Here is a 10,000-nt window from a genome sequence, read left to right as displayed (position 1 = left end):
TGGGTGTGTCTGTGTGTGTGTGTGTGTGTGTCTGTGTCTGTGTGTGTGTGTGTGTGTGTGTGTGTGTGTGTGTGTGTGTGTGTGTGTGTGTTTCTCTCTCTCTTCTTGAAGACGGAAGGAAAGGAGGGAGAGAGGAAGAAGGAAAAGCTGGAGAAGAGGTTAAGTCCCAACTGTAACAAACGTGTTTTTTTTCTCTCTCCCTCTCTCCCTATCTCTCCCTTTCTTTCTTTCACTCTCTCTCCCCTTCTCTCTCTCCCACTCTCTCTCTTTCTTTCACTCTCTCTCCACCTCTCTCTCTCTCCTACTCTCTCTCTCTCTCCCCTCTCTCCCCCTCTCTCTCTCTCTCTCTCTCTCTCTCCCACTCTTTCTTTCTTTCACTCTCTCTCCCCCTGTCTCTCCCACTCTCTCTCCCACTCTCTCTCTCCCCCCCTCTCTCTCTCTCTCCCACTCTCTCCCACTCTCTCTCTCTCCCTTTCTTTCTTTCACTCTCTCTCTCCCTCTCTCTCCTACTCTCTCTCTCTCCCACTCTCTCTCCCCTCTCTCTCTCCCACTCTCTCTCTCTCTCTTTCTTTCTTTCTCTCTCTCTCCGGGGAGGGAAGAGAATGAGGGAGAGGGAAAGGATGGAAAAGAGGGGAAGACATAAGACCCAAGAGTTACAAACGTGTTTGTGTTTCACTGCCAAAGTGGCAATCTGGATGTTGTTGTATTCGTTCTTGAAGACACGTTTCACGGCCGATTTGTTTGTAGCAAGGTAGCTGCTACTGAAAGAATACGAGCTGCAGAATTCTGCGTGGGGGGGTGGGGGGGTGTGTGCGTATGTGTGTGTGTGTATGTTTCTGTGGACGTGGGGGTGGGGGGGCGCGGGATGTGCATATATGGTTGTGTGGGTGGGGTGGATGTAGATGTGTGGTTGGGTGCGTTTTTGTTTTGTTTTTTTTTTTGGTTTCTTTGGTTTTTTGTTGTTTTGTTGTTGTTGTTGTTGTTGTTGTTGTTGTTTTTGGGGGTCTGGGGGGGATGTTGTGTGGTGTGTGGGTACGTGTGAGTGTTTGTGTTGGTTTTGGTGTGTGTGTGTGTGTGTGTCTGTGTCTGTGTCTGTGTGTGTGTCTGTGTATATGTATGCAAGTGGGTTTGTTTTGTTTTTTGTTTTTGGTGTTGTTGTTGTTTATGTTGTTGTTTCATCGTGGAGGGGTTTGTTGGTGGTTTTAGTGTGTGTGTGTGTGTGTGTGTGTGTGTGTGTGTGTGTGTGTGTGTGTGTGTGTGTGTGTGTGTGTGTGTGTGTGTGTGTGTGATGTCGTGTGTGTGTGTGTGTGTGTGTGTGTGTGTGTGTGTGATGTCGTGTGTGTGTGTGGGTGTGTGTGTGTGTCTTTGCTGTCTGGCTGGAGGAACACCTGCTGTTCTCGTCACCATGATTGCCGATCGGTCACACTCATCTGTTATACAGACATAAAAAAAACACAAAATACGGAAGGAGACAAACATAGTTACCTCACAACTTTTTCCTATATAAAATGTTCAAGAAGTCGTTTTTTGACTCACTTGTGTGAACAAAGTGAGTCTATGTTTTAACCCGGTGTTCGGTTGTCTGTGTGTGTGTGTGTGTGTGTGTGTGTGTGTGTGTGTGTGTGTGTGTCCGTGGTAAACTTTAACATTGCCATTTTCTCTGCAAATACTTTGTCAGTTGACACCAAATTTGGCATAAAAATAGGAAAAATTCAGTTCTTTCTAGTCATCTTCTTTAAAACATAGGTACCTCAAAACTTTTTCCGATATAAAATGTTCAAGAAGTCGTTTTGTTTTTTCTTTCTTTTTCCTGTGTCCACTTAATATCATCCTTGGTGGACTTCGGGAAGCGTAATGATAATTATTTCCTTGAAGAAAACCAAAACACGAAACAATCACACACACACACACACACACACACACAGAGAGAGAGAGAGAGAGAGAGAGAGAGAGAGAGAGATACTCTCGCTTTTGTCACGTGTGTTCACAAATGTATGTACACACACACGCACGAACGAACGAACTCGGAAAAAAATATACACGTAAAAAACATACATGTAGTTTTCTTGTTGTTGTTGCTTTGTGGAAGAAGGAAACTCTGTGGAGACTGTCAGAAAGATTGAGATCCTGGGTTCCATGACAAGACAGACAACGGCACGTCCAGATGTTTTCTGACAGCACTGACTGCCCGATCAGAAACACTTAAGGTTCGACTGGCGTCGGGAGACGGGCGCAATAGCCGAGTGGTTAAAGCGTTGGACTGTCAGTCTGAGGGTCCCGGGTTCGAATCACGGTGACGGCGCCTGGTGGGTAAAGGGTGGAGATTTTTACGATCTCCCAGGTCAACATATGTGCAGACCTGCTAGTGCCTGAACCCCCTTCGTGTGTATATGCAAGCAGAAGATCAAATACGCACGTTAAAGATCCCGTAATCCATGTCAGCGTTCGGTGGGTTATGGAAACAAGAACATACCCAGCATGCACACCCCCGAAAACGGAGTATGGCTGCCTACATGGCGGGGTAAAATCGGTCATACACGTAAAATCCCACCCGTGTGCATACGAGTGAACGCAGAAGAAGAAGAAGGAGACGTCGGGGAAAAGATTTCAGCCACACATCCCAACGCTTTCCGAATCGAATCCGTGTCTGCTGTGTGGTTCGTGTTTAGAGGGTTGGATGACTTTTTTTTTGTAGCATGCTTGCTGTTGTCGTTTCGGTCTTGAGGGAGGGGGGGGGAGGGGGAGGGGGGGTGGCTAGCCGCATCTTTTGATCGACGCCGTTTTGGTGTTTCAGATCTCCTCCTGCCGGGGAGCGAGGTCTTTGAGGGAATACAACTTGGGAAAACGAGAGCACCTGGGTCTTCCGGCGTGGTGTGGGAAAGGGGGGCACGATAATGCCTGTGGCGGACTGTGATTGAGGTGTACCTCAGGGTACAGACACCACCCATCAGAACATTGATCTTGTGCCAGCTCTTGGTCAGCAAGAGTGGTTGTTGGTTTTTTTGGGGGGTTGGGTTTTTTTTTTTGTTTGTTTGTTTGTTGTTGCCGTTTGTTTGTTTTGTTGTTGTTGTTGTTGTTTTTTCTGGGGTGGGGGTGGGGTGGGGGGGTTGTTGAGAAAGATGGAAGATTGCGACGGTATGAGAGAGGCACGGTTTGGGAGAGAGGTAAGGGGTGGAGGGTAACAAGAAGTGAAGGAAGAACATATTATTGTTGTAAAGAGTGTAACCAGTTGTTGTTTTTTTTCCAAAGTGAACCCCTAATGCAGGTAAATAGATTGCACATAGAAGAAAGGGAGAAATAGAATAGAGAAGAGTAAGAGCGGAGAGAAAGAGAGAGCAAACAGACAGAGACAGAGAGAAAGACAAACAGGGAGAGACAAAGAGAGAGACAGAGACATAAACAGACATAGAGATAGATGGAGGGAGACAGAGACAGAGAGATAGAGAGAGGAGAGACAGAGAGAGGGAGACGAAGATAGAGAGAGACAGAGACAGAGATACAGAGAGAGCGACAGACAGACGGAGACACAGAGATGGGAAATGACGACAGAAGAAAAAGAAGAAGATAAAACAGCCAAAACACGGAAGATTAAGTATCATTTCCTCCTAACCCCCCCCCCCCACCCCCCCACCCCCACTAACCCCCCGCCCGCCTCTCCTATCCCACAATCCCCATCATTTCCTTCTAACCCATCCCCCACCTAACCCCCGCGCCCACCCCATTCCACCTAATCCTCAACCCCACACACACACACCCCACCACCACCACCACCACCACACCCCCTAACCCCAACCCCCGCCCCCGTCCCTTTCACTTCGAAACACCCGAAATTCGGAGACCCCACCACACTGAAATCAAGAATGCTTGTTTTGCTCTCCTTCCCACTGCCTTTGGCATGATCTCAGTTCATCCCCTCATTTCATTTCACCGCGCACAAAACGGGTTAAAGAAAACTGAAGGGGTTAATTCCCTGTTCGTTTCCTTTCAGAGTAGGAAGAAGAGATGAGGCTGGGGCCAAGTGAGGGATGTGCAATGTACAATGAAGAAGGAGACGAAAAGAGTCTGTCCCTGTCTTCGGCAGGGGAAAAAAATGTATCGGCAGGATTCGGCGCCTAAACCATTCATCATGGAGAACGGAAGCACGCGCGCACGCACGCACGCATGCACATACACGCGCACGCACGCACACACACACACACACACACACACACACACACACACACACACACACACACACACACACACACACACACACACACACACACGTACGTCTAAAAACACTTATAGTGAATAGACGTTAAACTGAATATAACACACACACACACACACACACACACACACACACACACACACACACACACACTTTGCTCTCTCTCTCTCTCTCTCTCTCTCTCTCTCTCTCTTTGTGAAACATTCAATCTTTTAATTTGTTAACTGCAACAGGTGCAACCAACAAGAACTAAAAGCCGTATCTCAACTTGATTCCTCTCCCAAGAACAAAAATCTTAAAAGCAATCTCTGCACTAGTCTTGCTAAAATATCAGTTGTCATCCATCCTCAGTCAGACAAGTCATTATACTAACAACCCCCCCCCCCCACCCCCACCCTCCTACTACCCCCCACACCCCAACAACCCTTTCGTCCAAGTTTGATGAAAGAAGAGAACATTCGTGGGTGTATGAAAACCTCAACCAGTCTGAAGTGCTGTCTGAGCAGGAAGATAGCCCAAGGCTGAATTCATCAAAAAGCCGAATTATTGCAGCCCTTAATGGTATTGTATTGTATTGTAATGCGTTATACTGTATTGCATTGTATTGCGTTATATTGTATTGTATTGTATTGCGTTGTATTGTATTGTATTGTATTGTATTGCTTTTGTCACAGTATATGAATCTGTGCGAAATTCCAGCTGCTCTACTGGGGGAGAGCACTTCGCCACAGTGCAGCGACACTCTTCTCTCTCTCTCTCTCTCTCTCTCTCTCTCTCTCTCTCTCTCTCTCTCTCTCTCTCTCTCTCTCTCATTAAGACGTGTGATTCATTACGTTCCTTCAAATCAAGCATACTTCTGCTCCACAAACAATAGGCCCACATTTTTTTTTTTAACCAGCTAAAAAAGACAAAAATCATGCTTTTTTGTGAAGTTTGTATCTATACCTTTACATGCAGTGAATTTATTTTATTTCTACCTTTGTGCTTTAATGTTTTTACTTGTTCGCCTGTAAATTGGATGTTATTACCTGTAACATCTGCATCAGCAAATTAATCACTTTTGTATATGTACAGTGTTAAAGTTGTGTTTTTCTGTTCTCTTTATGTCCGCTATATGTTTCTCATTTCGGTCATGTCTCTGTATGTGCATAAGTATATATATATATATATGTGTGTGTGTGTGTGTGTGTGAGAGAGAGAGAGAGAGAGAGAGAGAGAGAGAGAGAGAGAGAGAGAGAGAGAGAGAATCGGAAATAAATCTCAAATCCGACCGCGATTTTCCAAAGAGAGCTAGATCTATATCCTCTCATACCACACTGGGAACATACACGTCAAGTATTTTAACGAATTCCGGCGTGAATAAAACCCCACATTTTGCTAAAAGGTCTGTTGTATCACCTACACCTGTATGGGAACTTCAAAGAGCGCAATTTGATATCGATCACACTGATCTGACCAAAGATGACAACATAAATTTACTTACATCGCATGTACGAATCCATTTGGAAGAGAAATACCTTAATCATCTAAAGATTTTTACAGACGGCTCTGTTGTAAATGATAGAGCTGGTGCTGCTTTCGTTATTCCAGACCTTAACTTTCAAAACTCTTTTCAACTGGGAGAGAATAAATCCATCTTCACAGCTGAACTCATAGCAGTTCTAATGGCGTTAAATTTCGTGATATCCTTTCCGAAAACTATATTTCAGATTCTATTTTGTGTTGATTATAAATCAGTTCTTCATGCTATTGAACTTATAAAAGAAACAGTTAGGTATGAACTCATTATTGAAATTAACCATTTGATTCACGAACTCTTACTAAGAGGCTCCCACATAACCTTTGGCTGGATTCCTTCTCATTGCGGTTTTTACTATAATGAAAAAGTTGACATTTTGGCTAAAAAAAAAGGAGCTAGAAGCTCCACGAAGGAGTTAGATTTAAATATTTCGCTTTCACTACAGGAATGTTACACCATGGTAGAAAAAGTCCAATGGTCAAAATTTAAGTTTGACGAAAAACACACCGGTAACTCGGAGTTACATAAGAACATAAAGAATATGTATGGTTTCATGGGAAAACATTACCATAATGATTTTCATAAGAGGCAAATCATTTCTCTAATCTGCAGATGGAAAATGAATTGTTTTAGGACAAAATATGTCAGTAATGTTTCTTGCATCTGTGGTGCTCACATAACAGCCGATCATATACCAAATTGCGATATGTTAGTCTCAAATCCCTGAACTCAAATCATCTTCAGTGTTGACGATATTCAGCAGTCCATTGCTAATGTATGACTTTTTCAACTCCTTGTTAAATAGTCCAGTTGGTTCGCAGTTATAGTTGTTAGTTTTTCATTAGAAATATGTTATATTGTTATGTTGTTGTTTTGTTTTTAAACAAAACTTAAATCAATAATTTTCACACACACACACACACACACACACACACACACACACACACACACACACACACACACACACACACTTTCACTTACTCGTATGCATACACAGTAATTTCCCCCACCCCCCACCCCCTCCCCCTCCTCCCACTCGATTTTTTTTCCTTCCCTCGTCTAATATCACTTACAGTGAAAAGACGTTAAACTAAAGAACGAACACACACACACACACACACACACACACACACACACACACACACACACACACACACACACACACACACACGAGACAGACAAGCAGACAGAGAGAGACAGAGACAAGAAAAGACAAAGACAGAGACAGAGAAACAGATGCCTAGTTAACTAACCGAGGTTCAGCGTCAGGTGCGGGTATCTGTCGAGCTCAATGAACACAACAGTTTACTAACTCGATCGCAGCTTGTACAACTAGTTGCCTACGCCACAGCCCTTCTGTTAACGAGCCAACAGATGGGAGCTGAGACCCGTTTCCAAAAACAAGACAACTAGTTTTAACAGAAAGAAAGAAACCGAGAAAGAAAGAGAAGAAGAAGAAAAGACAACAAAAAAGACGAACCAATGCAAACAAAACAATATATTCACTACACACAGAGTGTGTATCGTAACTTAGATGAAAAAAAAACAGAAAAAAAAACAAATTGCCCTGTGTTTTGTTTGATTGTTTTTATTTGTGTGTTTGGTTGGTTGGTTATTATTGTTGTTGTTGTTGTTGCGTTTTGCTGTTGCTGTTGCTGTGTGTGTGTGTGTGTGTGTGTGTGTGTGTTTGCTTTGTTCTTAGGAGGAGGGGGGTTATATCTTTTTATTTCTTTTTTTCCGCACGCGTGTGCATGTTACCTTCCGGATGTTATTTGCCATATGGTCCATATTCGGTTCATTAATTATATATATATGTGTATATATATACATATATATATATATATATATATATATATATATATTACGTGATAGACAATTCCAGTCCCTTGCAGTACTCGTCTTTTGCAATGAAAAACACTTCACGTTTTGCGATTATATTTCATACCGAACATTTCACAACACGTGGGAGAGAGGGGACTGCATTGACATTATGGAGGAAATGAGGACGGTCACAAAAATAATGGTAAAGCGCTTATCTGCCAACACAGTGTCCGTGGGGTCTGGGTTCGGACTTCGGTTTCACCCTTTCTCCAAAGCTGGGCGCTTTTTTTTTCGCTTTTTTTTCTTTTTTCTCAAGGCTTGACTAAGCGCGTTGGGTTACGCTGCTGGTCAGGCATCTGCTTGGCAGATGTGGTGTAGCGTATATGGTTTTGTCCGAACGCAGTGACGCCTCCTTGAGCTACTGAAACTGAAACTGAAACTGACAAACGCGTTGGGTTATGTTGCTGTCAGGTATCTGCTTGACTGATGTAGTACAGCGTGTATGGATTTGTCCGAACGCTGTGAAAAATTAGATTGAAACTGGCATTTTGTTTTTGCGCTCTTATGTGCCCACAGTTGTCACAAGGACGTTTGCCAAACCGACAGTAACGGATCGAGAGTTCCCAAATGACGTCCTTCACCATTCCAGTGTCTGCCATTGTATCGGACTTTCCCACTGTGGCTTTTTTCGCCAATGCCAGCTCAAAAGTGACCGAGATTTTCAAAAATAGAGTTCCAAGCTTACAAGTGCTTTACAGGGTCGGTCGAACTTTTCTCTAATCGATGTACTACCGAGATTTTTGTCTCTTTTTTTTTTAAATGACTAGATGCACATTCTATTTTCTAACTTCCGCTTTCTTCCTCTGCAAGGTCGCTGGGACTTTTCCAGTCTGAAAGCAACCGAGTTTTTGTCCGAATTTAGATGAGTTTCGTTTCTGGCTCTGACACAGATGGGACTTTTAAGTCAATAGTGACGGCTGTAACAATCAGATAGTAAGCGCCGTATTTTGGCAGTGAGGTGTGTGTGTGTGTGTTTTATCTTCAGTTTAACGTCTATTCACTATAAGTGTTTTTAGACGGTGTGTGTGTGTGTGGAGAGAGAGAGAGCAGATTTCAAGAGCCCCTACTTCTACATGCAGTGGCGTGGCATGTTGCGATCGGCTGAGGGTTTCAGTTCGTACGTTTGTGTTGTGTTACATGTAGTCATCGCTTTGTCTTTGTCTGTCTCTTGTTTGTTGTCTGTGCAACTCTCTCTGAAGCACACCAAAAGAACAGAAAGATTGTGAAACACGCAAATAGAATAAAAAAGATGTGAAGCATACCAATAGATTGGAAAGATTTGAAAGCACACCGATAGATTACAAACATTTTTATGCACACCAGTTCATACCATGTGGAAGGAGAAAAACAAACAATCTTTTATGAGGTAGCTGTTTACATCCCATTGCAGTCCCTCTCTTCGTCAATAAGAAGTTTCTATTACCCCCCAAACACGCCACTGAATGAAAGAGCAAAGGGGGGGGAAAAACAATAATAAACCTTTTTGTACACGTCCTAAACAACAGAATCGGGTTGTAAAATTCGCTAATCCCACAGAATTAGGAAAATTCTCTATTAATGCAAAGCAAACTTAGGGCTGCAGAGTCGCTTGTGCAATCCAGCCCAGGTCCCTCCCTCCCCCACATACACACACACACACACACACACACATATATATATATATATATGTGTGTGTGTGTGTGTGTGTGTGTGTGTGTGTGTATGTGTGTGGATATATAGATATATAGATACTACAGATGAACAAGGAGAGGTTACTGCGTCTTCGTGAAAGCCAGACGCATCACATCGTTGCAGACAAAATGCCTCAGCTTTCACTCCTACAAAGGCAGCAATCTTCAAGCTTAAGCGATTCCCATCATCTCATCAGCTGAATAAACGTGTAGATAAAACCGGGTAAACGAAAAGGTTTGTTCTCTCGCAGCCTCTTTCTTTTCTTCTTGTTTTGCCTGACTTGGATCGTGACAGCAACAAGTGTTGACTCGTGCAAGGACAAAGGCTTTTTGTATGTCGGTACTTAGCTTGCTGATCGTTTAATAACTGAACGTTTCTGGACTCGTTCATTTCGACATAAAAACCAGAAAAGCTGATGTGATGTGATGAACCTTCAGTATATGGGCAGTGCGCTGTTGAATATCTACCCCCATGACAGGGCGCCACCTCGTCTGGGCGTCGGTCGCTTACTTCACAGCTCGCGTATAATTGATCAGTCAGTTTTACAGCATCTGAACAAGGGGCCCGATCGTACCAGGGTTTTGTTGTTGTTTTGGGGGTTTTTTGTGTGTTTGTTTGTTTTTTCCTTTCTGTTAACTTGTTGGTGTGAATATCCTAACGCGTATATCTTCTCTCTTTTTGGGATGTAAACTGGTGTCTCTTTTATGATAGATACGGAG

The 10,000-nt window shown here is 43.4% G+C and overlaps 1 protein-coding gene across 3 annotated transcripts in view; it reads left to right on the top strand.

Annotated features, from left to right (window-relative positions):
• Positions 1–10,000, top strand: part of LOC143300713 (uncharacterized) — a 205,043-nt gene that overhangs the window by 154,505 nt on the left and 40,538 nt on the right. The gene's annotated exons all lie outside the window — the stretch shown is intronic.

The sequence above is a fragment of the Babylonia areolata genome, chromosome 2 (genome assembly GCF_041734735.1).
Source record: "Babylonia areolata isolate BAREFJ2019XMU chromosome 2, ASM4173473v1, whole genome shotgun sequence".
Classification (NCBI taxonomy): domain Eukaryota; kingdom Metazoa; phylum Mollusca; class Gastropoda; order Neogastropoda; family Buccinidae; genus Babylonia; species Babylonia areolata.
Note: the sequence above shows the minus strand (reverse complement) of the source record. Positions and strands in the feature narration are given on the sequence as shown.